Source organism: Vipera ursinii (assembly GCF_947247035.1).
Source record: "Vipera ursinii genome assembly, chromosome: 9".
NCBI classification, from domain to species: Eukaryota; Metazoa; Chordata; class Lepidosauria; order Squamata; family Viperidae; genus Vipera; species Vipera ursinii.
In genome coordinates, this window is record NC_139523.1 from 22,952,140 (window position 1) to 22,969,442 (window position 17,303).

The window sequence follows — 17,303 nt, forward strand, 5'->3', positions numbered from 1 at the left end:
AGCAGAGCTATAAACTTTAAACATTTTTAAAGTTTCTTTCCCCTGGAGAGAGAACAAAAATAAACAGGCAAAAAGGCCATGCCACAATATACTAATCATTATACTTATGATATGTTTAATGAGATGTTAAGGAATGCTTTTTAGAGGCAACAGAATTTGTGTCTGGACTCCATGATTCAGGTTGAGATGAAAGTGGAAATAGCTATTAGAGATGCAGATCTAAGGTTAGGATGGCAATTCTTTTCTGAGATGAAACATCACTAAATTCAATGAATTTTACTTTTGAACAGATGCAAATAAGAATGCACAAATAAAAACTATACTACTGTCTTTTGTCATTGATATTCTGATCTGGTTATTACTTAAAATTCCATGTTTCCCAGAATCAACTACAAAATACTTTAAAATTGCATAAAAAGTTAGTTCATCTCCACTGCAAATACATTCTGGATGAGATAACTTATAAGACAGAATCGGTCTACGTTTAACCCTTTCTCTACTGTTTTTCTCAATAAAAGCTGTTTTGCTTCCCTTCGGAGTTCAGTTCCTTGTTTATAAGACACACAGGAGTCTGAAAATCCTACCAAGAAAAAGCAGCTAAACTGCGGGGGGGGGGGGGGGAGAAATTGACCATCTGGCTGTTACACACAACTGTTTTTAAAAGGAATAGTCCTTGTATAATAGAATAACAAGCAATTAAGATTATATATGCTTAATGGAGTTGCTAGATCCAGCTACTGCCAAGAGCCGTGGTGGCACAGTGGTTAGAATGCAGTATTGCAGGCTATTTCTGCTGACTGCCAGGGGTTCAATCCTCACTGTCTTAAGATTGACTCAGCCTTCCAACATTCAGAGGATCCAGATTGTCCAGAGGCAAGATGTAAACCGCTTAGAGAGGGCTCTAAAGCACCGTGGAGTGGTATATAAGTGCTATTGCTATTACAGCAGACCTGAGTAGAAATGTATTAAACAGCAGTCAGAAAGATGAGGGGCCTCAGTAAGGAATTGTACCAAAGCTAAGCTAAACAGGACTTATTAAGGTACACAGAAACAAAATGTCTCATAAATTGCTGTAAAAGACAATGGGGCTGTTCCCTGAAGGGATGCTGTTTTTGTTGAGTTGCTTGTATTTATTGTTGCTTTAATTTTTGTAAAGCTGCCCAAAGTGAACCGCCTGTGAACCGCCCTGAGTCCCTACCAGGGAGAAGGGCGGTATACAAATTAAATAAAACCATAAACCATAAAGTCCGGGTTTGGATGGGGAGAAACAGGCTTCGTCTCAATCCTGCCAAGACTGAGTGGCTGTGCATACCGGCATCTCGGATAAACCAGGTTGTTCCACCACTAATGATGGGGGGTGAGGTGTTACCCCCCGTCGATAGGGCTCGCAACTTGGGCGTCCTCTTGGATTCACGGCTCAATTTTGAAGACCATATAGGAGACGTGACCAGGGGGGCTTTTGCCCAGCTTCGTCTAGTGCGCCAGTTGCGGCCCTATCTGGACCGAGATGCCCTACGCACAATCACCCATGCGCTCGTGACCTCCCGGCTAGACTACTGCAATGCTCTCTACATGGGGCTGCCCTTGAGGACCACTCGGAGGCTTCAACTGGTGCAGAATGCAGCTGCGCGAGTTGTTATGGGAGTTTCCCTATACTCCCGTGTAACACCTCTTCTCCGTGAGCTGCATTGGCTTCCGGTTGCCCTCCGGGTGAGATTCAAGGTGCTGGTAATGACCTATAAAGCTCTAAATGGCTTGGGTCCGGATTATCTAAGGGAACACCTGCTGCCGGCATCAACTTCCCATCGTCCTGTGCGCTCCCACAGGGAGGGCCTTCTTAGGGTACCGCCGGTCAAGGAATGCCGGCAGGTTATCCCCAGGGGAAGGGTCTTCTCTGTGGGCGTGCCGGCCCTTTGTAACCAACTTCCCACAGAGCTTAGGACTGCCCCCGACCTTCGCTCATTTCGCAGGGACTTGAAAACCTGGTTTTTTGAGCTGTCTGGCCCACACTGAGGGGTTTTAATTATTTATTAATGGGGTTTTAGTTTAAATTCAGGGACTTAATTTAATCTTAGTTTTAATCGATTTTAACTTTGTATGTTATGTATTTTTAATCTAAGTTTAAATAATAAATAAATAAATAAAAAAGTAGTCAGGGATGGGAGTAGTCTACAAATTCAATAAATAACATAAAAATAGGTTATTAACCATGCAGTAAAGTTTTGGTGTACCCTCTTGGGAATATAAAATTCTTATATTGATTTTGATACTGTATTGCACATTCTATTGAAAATGAAAATAAAAAAATGAAAAGGGGGCCCAACCCTTCATTTTAAACTTTACAAAGAAGTGATAGTTTGTGCCATGTGATCACCATTTGCAATCTTCTCTGCTGGTTTCCCCAGAAAGTCAGGAGAAAGTTACATGCCAGAAGGACTCCTTCTAGGCTCTAGGGCAGGGGTAGGCAACCTTGGCTCTTTTCTGACTCGTGGACTTCAACTCCCAGAATTCCTGCTGGCTCAGGAATTCTGGGAGTTGAAGTCCACGAGTCATAAAAGAGCCAAAGTTGCCTACCCCTGCTCTAAGGGCTGGCTGAAATAACTGCTGGTTGAGACGAGTTGGCATTCTTCCACGGGATGCAGAAACAAAGCTTAAATCATGAAGATCTAACCTCCATTTCTGCAACCTGTGGAAGGACATCAGCTTACCTTGATGCACAGAAAGGAACTTCATGAACCCAGTATTAATATACTGTGGCAAGCAATCTGTCATCAAAGTATAAAGGTCTTTGAGGAAATAAATGCAAAATAGGTATCCTGCAAATTGGGATATGTATAGAAGACAGCCATATGCACCCATCCCCAAAACAAAAATGCTAAATGTGTCTGCATTCTCCTGATTCTGAAAGAAATGTCAAGAAAGTGCTAGTGGTGAAGTCCAATTGTAAAAAGAAAAAGGGAAGAGCAAAATACAGCTGCTTAAAAAGTAACTATATCGGTGTAGATAGCTAAAAGATGAGGTAAGTGACATAAAATGTTGCTTAAAGAATAAAGGAACAACAAACGGGGGTAGAGAGAGAGAAAGACTAAGAAATCTGATGACCTATCCAGTGAATGTTTACTAAGAAATAAAGTATCTATCAGGTCCCCTTGTTTTTAAGTACCAAATTTTCTTTTGAGAAACTAACGATTGTTATGAATCTTGAGGGACTGAACTGCAGTATATGAATTACAAAGCAATCCCAGTAGGATTCATTGCATTACAGTTAAGAGGATCCCCATGAGAAAGCAGTCCCAAATATAACAAGTTTATTAAGTCTCCCAATTAACTGCATTAAAGATATGCATTTATCTTTCCCAATTACCCTAATACCTGAGAGTAACTTTGTTCAGTTATTTATCTCTGAACACACATACAAACCACTGTAAAATTCAAAATGTGTCAATATGAGTAGCAGAAAAGGAGGAAGGGAATATTTCAAAAGCAGCAGTTTTCTTTTGGAGCCACTTCTGCATTTGAGCCTGCAGTGTAACGAGAGTCCTGGAGGTCAGACTGCATAAGCCACAACTCAATTAACTTCTTTATCGTTTATCTGAACACCATATTATTGGTTCAAAGTACAGAAATTGACCAAAGGCATTTCAGTGACTTCAACTCAAAACAACCAAAGAATGTTTATTTGCTAGCATTATTCTTCCTAACAGCCAATTTAATCTTGCCTTTATTTGAACAAGGTTTATAGTACACGTACTCCAGTTTAAACAAATTTGAATTAAATTTAAAGTCCTTCTGAACCAACTACCCAGAGAACTATAGGGGAGATTTCCTCTCAAGTCAAAAATAACATCCTTCAGACACTGAAGCATTAAAAACATACATTTGTTTTACAATCCAGCCTTGGTCCCCTGAAGACAGTTTTTATAGTGGTTTACCCAACTTATGTAATTATCAAGTTTAGTTTTGGTAACCTCTGTAACTTTTAAAGAACGGTCTGAGTAAAACTGAAATTTTCCAAAACCATATAAAAGGATTCTCGATCAGTTAACAGTCAAGAAGTTGCCGTATCATCAGATAAGTTTGAAACAGGTTCTAGAACTTATCCTCACCTTGCAGTGGCACATAGGCTATTGGTAAGCTTTAAATGCTTCTCTAGATCTGCTTCTAAGCAGACTATAAATAGACTGCATTTCCATGGTTAAATGTGGAAAAATCTAAAATCTAGGTAGCTGAAAATCAATGTAACACTAATGAGTATATTATTAAATATTTTTCCCCTTTTGGCCATGGTGGCAGTATTTGCATGATACACTGAACCACAAATAAATCAGTAAGTTTTAAACATATAGTTTGCGATTCAACCTGTGTACTTAGTTACAACCTGTGTACTCAGTGCTTATATCTGACTGTGATACGAATTCAGAAAATTGGAATAAGAACACCGTGATTAATCATACATTATCTGTTGAAGTTGGTGGCTATAATAAATTTAATGAATTAAATAAATATGAAACAATATTTAATTTGGATATCTACCTTGTTGAAATAGACACACACTAATATAATGAACAGTTTTTTTTTCTTGTAAACTCAAAATGGGAAAGACTATTGTACATTAAGGTAAAAGGTAAAGGTTCCCCCGCACACGCGTGCTAGTCGTTTCCGACTCTAGGGGCCGGTGCTCATCTCCGTTTCAAAGCTGAAGAGCCAGCGCTTGTCTGAGGACGTCTCCGTGGTCATGTGGCCGGCATGACTAGACGCCAAAGGCGCACGGAACGCTGTTACCTTCCCACCGGAGTGGTCCCTATTTTTCTACTTGCATTTTTACGTGCTTTCGAACTGCTAGGTTGGCAGAAGCTGGGACGAGTAACAGGCGCTCACTCTGCTACGCGGCACTCGGGATTCGACCCGCCAAACTGCCGACCTTCTGATCCACAAGCTCAGCGTCCTAACCCACTGAGCCACCGCGTCCCTCAATTGTACATTAGGGATTACTAAATAAGAAAATTGGAGGGGGGAAAACCTAACAGAAATAAGTGAAGGCTTATGAGGATTTCCAATAACAGAGATAGTGATTGCATTTGTAAAATAAATTATTGCAAGGATGGATTTAAACCGGGTCCATTTATTATATGCAAACAGTTCTACAGCATGAAATCAACTGGCAAGAATATCTCATTATATAATGTTATATACTAAAGAGGAGTTTTGCCAGAAAAGAAAAAAAAATGGCCATCCTTTTATATTGCTGCTAGAAAAAACAATAGAAAATAGCGGTATCAATGTTACCAAAAAATCTTGCAAAACTTGAGTTTTAAACTTGAAGTGAGTTCAATATTAGATTATCTATGATTTCTCCCAATATCAACTAGAGATTTTGAATATATTTCCCAAGCACATGCCACTCATTAGAATTGACAGAAAGACTACTCGTTTTTTCTTAGTCTCTCAATTGACAGGTGGTAGTGATTCTTGATCCCAGATCTGGTCCAGGAACAACTGTGATGATTCTCCAACTGAAGTTAATTCGTAGAATTTAGTGGCTGAAAATTTCAGTTTAAATAACAACTGCATAAAGTAGGCTATACTTAGTAAAAATCTCCTTTCCAACTTCTAACATCTCTCTCAAATTGCAAAGGTGTGGGGGACCACAATATTATCCTGACTTGATTCTTCACAGTCAGAGTTTTGATTGCAATATTGATGTGTAAAATTGCCCCACAGGAAGTTATATATGGTCTTAACTGTATTTTTCGATGCCTAGAAGAGATCAGGTTGTTTAAAGACTTTAGATCTTTGAATTACAATTACATTACCTTCTCCAAAGTGGAAGAAACATAGGATAGAAAATAAAATCAAATTTCTACCAGATATGGGCAAGAGCTAACTTTCACAAAAAAATGCTTTATTATTTTGCTTTGGTCACAATTCATGGATATTCAAGCAGTTTTCATTTTAGTTTAGGGACTGCTCTCTAATAAATATTGAATAACCTTGGTTACCTAATTTTGTCTCTCAGTGTCTTGCTGTGTATAATATTATATGTATCCACACACTTGCAATCAGGAAATTTTCAAAATAAATTTACATAATTCAGCAAACTTTTCTTCTTTCAACCCACTTCCTCTTCTGTAATCTAGGACTCTCATTTATGAGGTCCTTCCATAACTAGAGCCCAGATTTGAAAATTGATTGCAGTTTGAGGATGTTTTGTATTGATCAAGTTACAATTAAAAATCATTTTAATTTTGTAGGTTTGTACAGAGTATATATAAAACAGCTATTCTTCTAAAAAATATATGGCATTACTTTTTCATTAAATTCTGTGTCCTCTTATTTGCCTTTTAAAATCTGATGGAGACATATATTTATTCAATATATATAGCCACCCATCTCAAACAAGTAACTCTGGGGGACGAACAGTCATAAAATCAATTAAAACCAAATTATAAGCAGGATACAAAAAATAAATACACACAGAAGCCGAGATAATTATGATCTGTAGATGTTAACATATCCAGGAAATGAGACCCTTCATTTACTTGGGACCCCAGGCCAAGGCATATAACTATTTCTCCAAGTCTTATAAAAGGCCAACATGGGGTCATCCTAAACTTTGAAGGAAGAATGTTCCAGAGGGCAAGTACTATGGCATAAAAGGCATGTGTCCTAGTCCCTGACAGCTGATGTTCCTTGGCTGATGGGACGTGGAGCATATCCATCCTGATGGACTGGATTGGACAGGTACAAACAACTGGGAGAAGGCGGTCTCTCAGGTAATCCAATCTTAAGCCACGAAGGATTTTGAAGATGACAACCAGCAACTTTTAGTTGCATCCAGAAACACACCAGAATGCAGCTCAAGAAGCAGTGATGTTACATATATCAAGTACCCAATATCATTTATTATCTATGCAACTGCATTCTGTACCAGTTGAAGCTTCCAAATGCTCTTCAAGGGGAGTCCCACTAGAACACATTAATCCAGACCAGAGATCTATCACTTATGAGGGCATGAGTGACAACGAGCAGAGGTCCACAGTCCAGATATGGGTGCAAGTGGTGCATAAATCAAAGGTGTGGCAAAGCCTCTTAGCCAGAGCTGCCACCTGTTCCTCCAGCAGGAGTCAAGAGTCTAAGAGGAACCTTAGATTGCACATGGATCTGTCTGGAGCAATGCCGTCCCATCCAGGACCAAAAGTGGAAGAACCTTGGCCCTAGAAAGCCCAAACTCCTAGGTATGAGTCACATGAAAAAATATTTAAAATTAAATTATGTTAGGTACAATTATTCCAATTGCTCAAATTTAACTCATTTTTTTTAAAAAAATCAAAAGTATAAAATAACCAAGACTTTTATTAATTTAATACAAAAATAAATTAAAACCATTATTTTATAACACTTATTAAAACAAAGAGTAATATTTGAGCAATTGGAATAATTGAAACCTCTCTTTCTACTGTTCCAGAAGATAGTTATACCTATGTTGCAGTAAAACAGAAACCTTAATTCTGGCTTACTATGAATTAATTTCTCCATTGCTGCATACTGCTGTTGCTCCTGTTTAAATCCTTCTCCCAGTGTGAGGAGGTTAAACAAACCATGAAAGATCTTTCATAATTTACAAGGACCAAAAAGTTTGGTTTGTTCCTTCCAGGCTTGCTTGGCAGAGACAAGCTAGAGGGTTTCAATTCATGGTTCATGGTAAACAAATCACAGGAGTTTCTGTGCTTGGTTAGTTCTTTCATGGGCAAGAAAGCCAAGCAAATCCGATCAGCTAGAATTTAAATTACCACAAAGTACAAACATGACCACTATTATCGCATGGCAGCATTTTGCATTTTTTATCAGAGATTTTACAGCTGTTTACAAATGGAATTCCAAATGGAATGTTTGTGGGGGTTTGGGTTTTTGGGTGAATTAAATCACTTCTACATTTTATATGCTTTTGAACAAAGTTATATGTCAATCAATTCCTATAATAATTAAAAGTAGGGGTTTCAAGCTAAATAAAGCCTTTATATCACCTCGAAACACAATTCAAATGCTGATTCAAGTAGTCTATATATCTTTTGTGAAAAAAGATATGCTAAAAAGCAAAGTGAGAACACTGAACTCAAGTCAAACAAAAACAGGGTTTTTGTTTGACTTGACATTCGCATATTATGACATTAAATAAGCTATCTCACTAGCAAGAGAAATGATCCAAGAACTAGCTAGGCACATCTGATTCTGTCCAAGTATAAGAAATTTTGAAAAGCAATGGACTTAGTACAGACAAACCAATGTTCCTGTGGAATAGGAAGAAGGAATGAGCAGTCTTCAATCTGTAAGACCATGAACATTTGTGATTTCTCGCCTGAAACTTCATAACATTATTTTAATGCCTGGAAGAGTTTCCCCTTGGATTAAGGGATACTTTTATTTATACTTAAGACTATATATTAATAAATATATGAATAAAGAACACATTAAAATGGAAACCTACGCAACAGATAAAATATCTTACGTAGATTGTGTTCAAAAGCTTTGTTAACCTCTAATAACTTTAATACGCTGAAGCCTTGTTTGAACAAAATGCCTTTAAGTGCAATACTCCTTAAGGGGATAAAAGGAAACTTTAAAGGCATGATATTCCATAATCTAGATATTGCCACAAAAAGATACAACTCTATGAACCACTGGACAGTACTCTTGTCAGAATCTGAAACTCCTCCCTTACAGCTTTTAAGGCAGAGATGAGGAACTTGTAGCCTTCCAGAAGTCCCAATCAGTGCAACCAACAGGTTCCTCATAACTGTCTGAAGAAGCAAACAGTTCATATAGGGCAAGATGATTGTTCTGTTATTCTGAAAGCAAATCATTATAGGCTTTAAATGGGCCCTTTAAATTTTTCAAGAAACGAGAAAGCCACTGTCATTCTTGCAAATCTATGTCACCTACTCCAAAACCACCAATCAAGACCCTCACCTCTTGCATTTTGGACTATGAGGTTTCTGTTCAAGGGCAGCGTCATGTAGAACGTACTACGGTAATCCATTCTGGATATAACTGGCATGTGTTACTCTGGCTTTCCTGTGATCAAGCACATTTAACATATCACCCAAGATCAAAAAAGTCACTCCCAAATCCCAAGGTAACATTTCAGAAGCAAATCCATTTTCACGACTCTCCTCCCCAATAATAGTGATTTTTCTACGTAGTGCTCATCCTGCAAAACAGCATGAACCCCTGATTTCTAAATCATCTGATCCTTAATTAATAACATCTGTTTTAGTTCAAATTTCAGTTTGTTCTTCCTCATTCAGATTAATGTTTTCAAATATGTGACATTAACATTTTGTAATATTAAATACTGCTCTTCCCTGTACACATAAACGTTAACTGAGTAACTTTTCAGATTTTTTCTGGGCACAATCTTAGAAAGTCATCAGAAGAGAGAGAAGATACATAGAAAGGCAGATTGGTTCTAAAAACAAAGGGCTTTGCTCTTAATTTCTTAAAACACCTCACGCATTCTAAAATGCAAATAGGCTATATTCTAGATTTAGCTACTATCTTTTATAAATTTTTATTTCTTGCATTTGCATTAAAAAGGACAAAGATGGACTTTACATTAAGAATATGTGATAACTTCATTCCAACAAAAAAGCAAGAATTCCAAATTTTAATATTTTCAACTACCTTAACTTCTCCCTAAACATTCTTGGCTGTCAAATATCAAGTATACAGTTACTACTTTGGGGAGAAATAATTAAAAGATACAAAACACAAGCTCCCACTTGATTATGGTGGATCTATACCAATTGGCATAGGTAATTTGGCACAAACATAAACGATGGCAACTCATGAAAAACATAAACCATGTTTCTACAACATCAATAAAAACTATGGCACTAAGAAGTCTTAGTTGTTCAATTTTTCCTATAATTACTACATTTAAGGCTTTAACAGCAAGAGCCATGTAGCAAATTGCTTTAGAGTATTAGTTGTATATTATTTGAGTTTTGATATTGGAAAACTTTCTCTGAAGCCTATTTACATGCCTGCCTTGGCAATTTGTAAAGGAACTGTTTGAAAATGTAAGTTCAGAGTTTAAGTAGCATAATTTGTGCACATTTATAACCAATGAGTGTGAAAAGTAGGTTGGCCAAGCACTTAAGTAAATATTTAGAAATATAATATTAAGTGATAATGAATGTAACTGAAATAGAATCCATATTTTTAGTGGCCCACTTCACACAAAATGCTACACCATAATACAGGTTGTTTTTGGCATAGTATGATATAAAGTCACTCAAAAAAGTTAAATATATCCAAAGCACTATAGCTAGTTCAACCCAGCCTATTAAGAATGTGCTTATGAATCGGATTATAGGAGTACACACAAAGCTATAATGTGGTGTTCGTAAGTTTGTTCCATAGACATAACTATGATTTTTTCAAATTTCAATTAAACTATAGCTTAATATTATGAATGGATATTCACTTTTCATGACACAATAGTTGAACATTATCTGTGCTTAAAGCAAGTCAGTTGTCATATGCCAACAAATTCACCCAAACCACAGGTAGAAATTGTTTGTCAATCCCTCTTCTTTTTAGATAATATCTCAACAATTTTCTGGTGGCACTTCCCCCACTTCTGTCTTTTTTTCCAGCAAATAACTACAAAGTAATAGTGGCTCACAAAATCAGAAGTTATATTTGAGGTGATGGAAGAAAGTTTTTGCTACCTAAAAAGAACCCTAAGGGCCTGCAAGGAGTTAAAAAACACAAAATAATAGCTACAGCTATGTTTCTACATTCAATTTCCTAGTGATGCGATAATCCTTTGACTATAATCTATAGTCCCAATACTAGTCCATACTACAGGTATGTCATATCTGCCTCTGTTTAACCAGTGAGAAATTATGCTACTAATTGTGGTTAATTACCTTTCAGCTAGCTCAGTTTCCACTGTTTGTGGAAATGGACATTTGAAACCAAGGTTTATAGTAATTTCAAAATCTGGTTTCTGCAAATTGGAAATAGCTCTAAATTGGCATAACACATATGGTGGCTTCAGCTAAACCTCTGGTCCCTGCTTAATGAGGTATGTGCACATGATGGGATAAAATAGTAGTATATAGATGCTCTTTAGCCTTTCTAGTGAATTACTAATCAATGCAAACATGTTTTCCTATTCTAGATTAATGACTTAAAAATAATATTGCAAATAGAGTTCCACTGTACTTCCAAATCAACATAGCTTGGGAAACATCCCATAATAATTCTTAAAAGCCAGTTTCAACTTTCATGATACAAGGAACAAAGTGGCAGAAAGGACATCATCATCTGCTTTCAAAGATCTCCAAACACTTAAACTTTCCATTTTACTATAGGTTTTGAAAACTATTTCCGAGAGCACTAAGATTTATCTCAGAGATGCCCACTCAATATGTCCACCATTTAAAAAATACTGACATAATCTTGATAAGGATGAAAATGGGTGTTTTTTGGACTTTGCAAAACCTTCACAAAATGAAGTATGTAGTGTTTATTACTATGGACTTTGAGGCATGCAAGTGTTCAGATAAACTATCAGAGTTTAAACCAAATTGAACTGCTAAACATACACAAGAAGCTAGGCCAGAGAATTAGTCTGTGTGTATCAGCAATGCATAAACAGGTACAAAACACGCAAAAAACAAATTGCAGAAAAACTGGGGCCAATGACCATGGTTAATGTACAAAATTAAAATAATACCTTAAAAGCAAGAAATATGTTTTTATTCCACGGAATACCATGAGACTTAAGGTTAGGAATATAGAAGGGGGTGATAACATTCCGTTTGAAATGAAGTAATTTTGGGGGGGAAATGAAACATGACTTATTTTAATTGTGTAGTATTGCTGTTTTTCTTCAGCCAAATCAGCACAAAACAGACATGGAGTGGTTCGCAGGGACAAGGCCGGAATCATAAGCAGAGATTTTATAAAGGGAGATGGAGAAGGTTAATAGAGGATAACCTCATCTGGCAGTTCTTTCTTGTTTTACTGAGCTCAAAAACACATTTTTACATTATCAAAATAAATGAATTTATACTATCTGGAAATACCTTTAGAAGTAAGCAGTGTAAACATCTGAATTCCCTTTTTAAGAAAACATGTTTTTGCTTTGCAACTCCCCCATCCAGCCTTCCAGAAATCACGGGAAATCGGCTGGGGCTCTCCTTTGCTTTTACTCTGGAGATGGCGTGGGGGTGGGGGGAAAATGAAGTAGACGATGCCTTTACAACCGGAAAAACAAAAAAGCTACATATAATCATCCAACCCTGCGAGTGATAACCTCCTCTCTTTACCCCCGCTCCCCAAAGCCCCCACCCCTTCTGCTGGAGAGGGAAAATCTATTCTAGAAGCCTGTAGAGATATGCGAAGAGATGGGGGTGGGGAAAGAATCTCCCAGCGTCCCCCCCACAACGATTAGACGATTGTATATCAGTTTATAAAGCTACATTGTATTCTGTAGACGTGCTCTGCAGACGCAGGAATAGAAGGCTGTTTGGGGGGGCAGAACTGAATTGGGGGAGCAGTGGAAAGAGATCAGTGCTACTACCCAAGGAGGGGGGACACGGTTCCCCTTCCCCCCAGTTTTTTTTCGCCCTGTCACAGCCCTGAGTTGCAGGTAGAGAGAGTTAAGAGATTTAAAGAGAAATTGCTACATTGTAACAAACTCACCGTGATGTTTGAGCAGCAGTCAGCGCGGGGTCTCCGAGACATCCCCGCACGGGCTCCGGAGGCAGGACCCTAGCAGGCACAGACTCATAGAGGGTCAGCTCAATGCCTGATTGCAACCGACGAAGGTTTCCTCTGAAAAATTAAAAAAAAGAGAGGGGGAGAAAAAGGCGAGGCGGGGGGAAAAGGTAAAAATACCAAGGGGCAGTTTTATTTTTACATTTTCAGCGAAGCCTTTTTTTATAAAAATAAATCACCATCTCCCTCCTCCCACTCTGCTTCATTTGCATTGGCGCTGCCCCACCCCTCTGGCTCTTTCAAAATACGGTCGCCGCACGCGCGCGAGCACGCACGCTCAAAAGGCAGCTTTGTACCGAGACGTCGGCCCGCTTGTCAAGAAAGGGCGAGTTAAAGGCACAGGCGCCGCCAGCGTCAACCTGCCTTGCGCCTGTCCGGCAAGGTGGGCTTCGCTTGAGCACGACCGCCCGCGGGAGCGTTTCGGGCCGACGAAAAGGATGGCCAGAAAGCTCTTGGAACAAACGGATGCGAAGAAAAGAAGAAAAAACCCTCAAGGACTGAAAGTAGGGGGGGGATCTTCACCCAGCTCGGATCGGAATGCTTTACACCAGCGTTTCCCAACCTTAGGAACTTGAAGATGCGTGGACTTCAACTCCCAGAATTCCCCAGCCAGCATAGCTGGCTGGGGAATTCTGGGAGTTGAAGTCCACGCATCTTCAAGTTCCTAAGGTTGGGAAACGCTGCTTTACACACCATCGTTCGTTTTAAGCCACCAACCCTAGCCGGGCTTCTATTAGGGATCGGATTTTGAACTTTGTAGGATCTGCTTAGAAATGAATATACTTAGGACCACAGGGAATCATGGGATGGACCGTGGGGGAAAACGGAGGAAAAGGCAAGCCTGTGTGGGGCGGAGTTTTACTTCGCCGTAGGGAATTCTTAACAGGGGGGGGGGGGGAAATGGGGAATAGAAAGCTCCAAGTTTGACATTAAAGGGACACATCCCTGCAGTTTTCTGGGCAGTGCTATAAAAATGGTTTGCCGAACCTTCAGGGATGCTTTTTGATTTTTTAAGTTTAATCTCCAGCCCTGGGATATTTCCTAGTGGCCTCCTTTCCAACTACCCTGTAGGCCCAAACATAATTCTAAACCTGCTTTATTCAGAAGGGTTTTTAAAGTATGTGCTGGTTTTAAGCAGACAAAAGCAGTAAATCTTATAACCCACTTGTTTACCTGTGGATAATAAGCTCATTCAATTAACTTCATTTTGGCTTCACTGAACCCTGAACCAACTACTACACAAATTGAGTTTATACAGTAGTACTCACTAGTAGTTAGCTAAATAGTTGGTTTGGGGCTCTTCTAAATAGGGATATAACTCTAGGTTTCACTTTAAACAACAAAAATTCAATCACAAGTGTTTGGGAGTAAATTCCATTGAAAGAAAGGAGATATTCTGAACTGGATTGCAGGTTAGAAGCACCCAATAAATATGGATGTGTACACACTGTGCCAGACCACAGTTTGTTTAAACATAACTACAATGACTGGATTCACATAATACATTAAACCAAACAAATTATATTTTGGTTTAGCATGATGCATTAATCCATCTGCATGGTATTTGGCTTAATATATTCATGGAAATGTATAGCCTTAAAAAAAACCTACATAACCTACTGTCTGTACATTTACTACATATTATTTTATCCGAATACAGTATCAGTTCTAATAAGTTTTGTGTTTGGTAAAGTCTAAACCTATGCTTCTTTCCAGAGGACAAAGTACTATGGTGTAAAGTAAGGTGTATGTAAAAGTACGCATAGGACAGCAGGTATAGCACCTAATCCTAAACAGGTTGACCAGGAAATAAATCTGACAAATATATAAAATCTAATTCAATGAAATGTTATTAGTTTGGGAAAATTGTTCAAGTACTGCAAAGACATGAGTCTGGTTATTTAGAACAACCCAATTGTGCTTACGGTAACTTTTTAAACAAAATAATTGTAGCTTATTGTTGAACAATGTAGATTAGTACTACAGCCTCAAAGCTTATCATTTCTAACCTATTATAAATGTGTGACTAGGTCACTACTACCTATTATTGAAAGACACACAAAGACGAATCTACAGTAAACACTTTCTAGTTTTTATAACTTAGCACCCAAACAAAATAAAGTGTAGTATCTCACTTTTATATCCAGCAACTTAAGCAAAGGTAATGAAGACAGCACTCATTACTGTTCTGAAAACTACAGTAAACAAATTGAAATCATCCAAGTAAAACATGACTTTGGGCATACTCTCTGCAGATGCTCTTAACAACTCCAGCCGAACAGTCAAAACAGGCATCGCATTAAACAAGCACTGTTATCAGGCAGCTGAAAGCACTACTCAGGGAAGGGTCCTTGGCGTACTAATTAAAAACTGGTTTCACGGGAGAGAGCGCTCTCCCGATTGGCCAAAAGTGAAGTGGATCAGAAAGTCATGGGACGGGCTAAAGGCAGCACTCGTCACCCTGATTAGACAGGTTAAATGTGATTGACTATCCTGGGTAATTAAGAGGGTGGAACCTTGCAATGTTTATACTCTGTAATTGGCTGGATTTGAATTTTCTTTAAATTCTGTACTGTAGATACAGAGGGAGGAGGAGGCTTAATGTATAAAACGCCAAAGCTAGGAGTAGTGTGGTGACAAGAGTTCTGTATCTGTGAAGGAAGCTGGTGTGTATCAGTCTTCCCGGCCACACACACCCGTTCCCTGGGAAATATTTTACCTAGCATTTTTACATGGTGGAAGAATGTAGGAGAAACGGATTGTAGAAGATGCTATTAAGTTGCACCCTAATTTTAAACGTTGTGACTTGAATGGTACTCTCAAAAAATTAGTACTGTAATTCAAAATGAAAATTCTTGAGTCTTCACTTGCAAGATGACAATCAACTCAAACCATTTTCCAGATTATATCTGCTTCATTAATTATGCCTTTGTTTATATAATGCAATTGCTTTTTCCCATCTAGTCCATGTATAGAGAAGTTATGGTCTTAAGGCCACCCTGTGGGATTTAGGAAATTGGGGCTTTGCAATAGGACTGGGCAAGGATGCTGGTTGTAATACAGCAATGCATTTTCAAATTTGAAAATTATTTTTAAAATTAAACATGTACACGAACAGCAGAGAGCTGTGGCAATTATGAAAATGACCCCAGATTCAGTATCTTGACAACTGGAATAGCACTACATCGTTTTTTGAGTTTGGAACTACCATACAGCCATTCTCAGTTATTTTAAGTTAGTCCTAATATAGTTTGTCCTGAGTTTTGATTGACTAACACAATGGCGGATATAAGTAGATTATAACATTTTTTAACTGCATAATCACATAGTATTTTTCAGTCTGTTAATAGGAGTGTGTTCACACACTATGATCTTTACTTACATATGTTGTGGGTCTGCAAATCTTTCTAATAGAAGAGACTCTCCTTGCTTCAGATTCAGGCTTTCATCTCAAAGAGGTGGGTTGGTCAATTCCTGTTGCAACCAATGGATCAACACTTGATCTGGAAAAAAAGACCTTGCACTTTCAGGAAACTACTAAAGATAGGAAAAAAACCTTTTGGGAGGTCCATCTTCATTTTGGTCACCAAGCAATCAGTTGTAAGTTGAAGACTGTACAATTGTCTCTGCTATCTTGACATTGTGGATAGTTTTTATTGATATGGCTTGTTTTAATTGGTGTTTAATTATACCTTTGATATGTATTTTCAGACCTTCCCAACTTTTTAGTGTAAATCAAATAGAAATTGTACGGGTTGAGAAGGAAGCCACAAGCAATACTTTATAGGAACCAAGCAACATGGGCAAAAATTTGGGTAAGATTTTGACATTCCCAGGCTTTTTTCAGTCTGGCAGGAATGTTATTAAGGAGAAGAATGGAGTAAGGGAAAGAGGGAAAATATAACAAAGTTGATTTCATGAAACATATTTAAGATGGCATGAATGAACCACCACAGGCTAATGAATTAGGTTCTTACTCCTAGAAGGAAAGATAAAAGGAGTGATTTTAATAAGACTTGATACAGCCATGATACATTTTAGAGCATCTTCTGTACCCATCAATTCTATTTTTAAAAAAATTTCAAATCCAGGGTAGTGCAACAGTTCCCTTTAGCATAGAATTTAAAACTCCTGGTTCTTTTTATTATAGCTTTGGAAGGTGAATAGATTCTTCTGTCTTTTAACTGCTGAAATATTGTAAAAGTATTTTAGTTTTCTGTCTCTAGGATTTTTAAACCATTTAAAAAATGAAACAAAAATTTCCCTTAGTTCAATGAATCTTGGCACAGAAATTTGTATTACTAATAAAAGCTAGTTTGGTGCCAGGTTAAGGTGCTAGGCTAGAAGCCAGGAGATTGTGTCTTCCTTGGGCCAGTCCCTCTCCTTCAGCCTGACCAATCTCACAGGGTTGTTGTGGGGAAAACAGGGAGTACAGATACTCAACTTACAACCACAAATGTGCCCAAAAGTTTTGTTGCTAAGCAAAGCATTTAAGTAAATTTTGTTCCATT

General features: G+C 38.1%; 1 protein-coding gene across 1 annotated transcript in view; it reads right to left on the minus strand.

Annotated features, from left to right (window-relative positions):
* BICRA (BRD4 interacting chromatin remodeling complex associated protein) overlaps positions 1 to 12,815 on the minus strand; it is a 62,562-nt gene extending 49,747 nt beyond the window's left edge. The window contains exon 1 of the mRNA XM_083369403.1: positions 12,718 to 12,815. The gene's annotated coding sequence lies outside the window, so the exon portion shown is untranslated. The remainder of the gene's footprint in view (positions 1 to 12,717) is intronic.
* Positions 12,816 to 17,303: the final 4,488 nt, after the last annotated feature.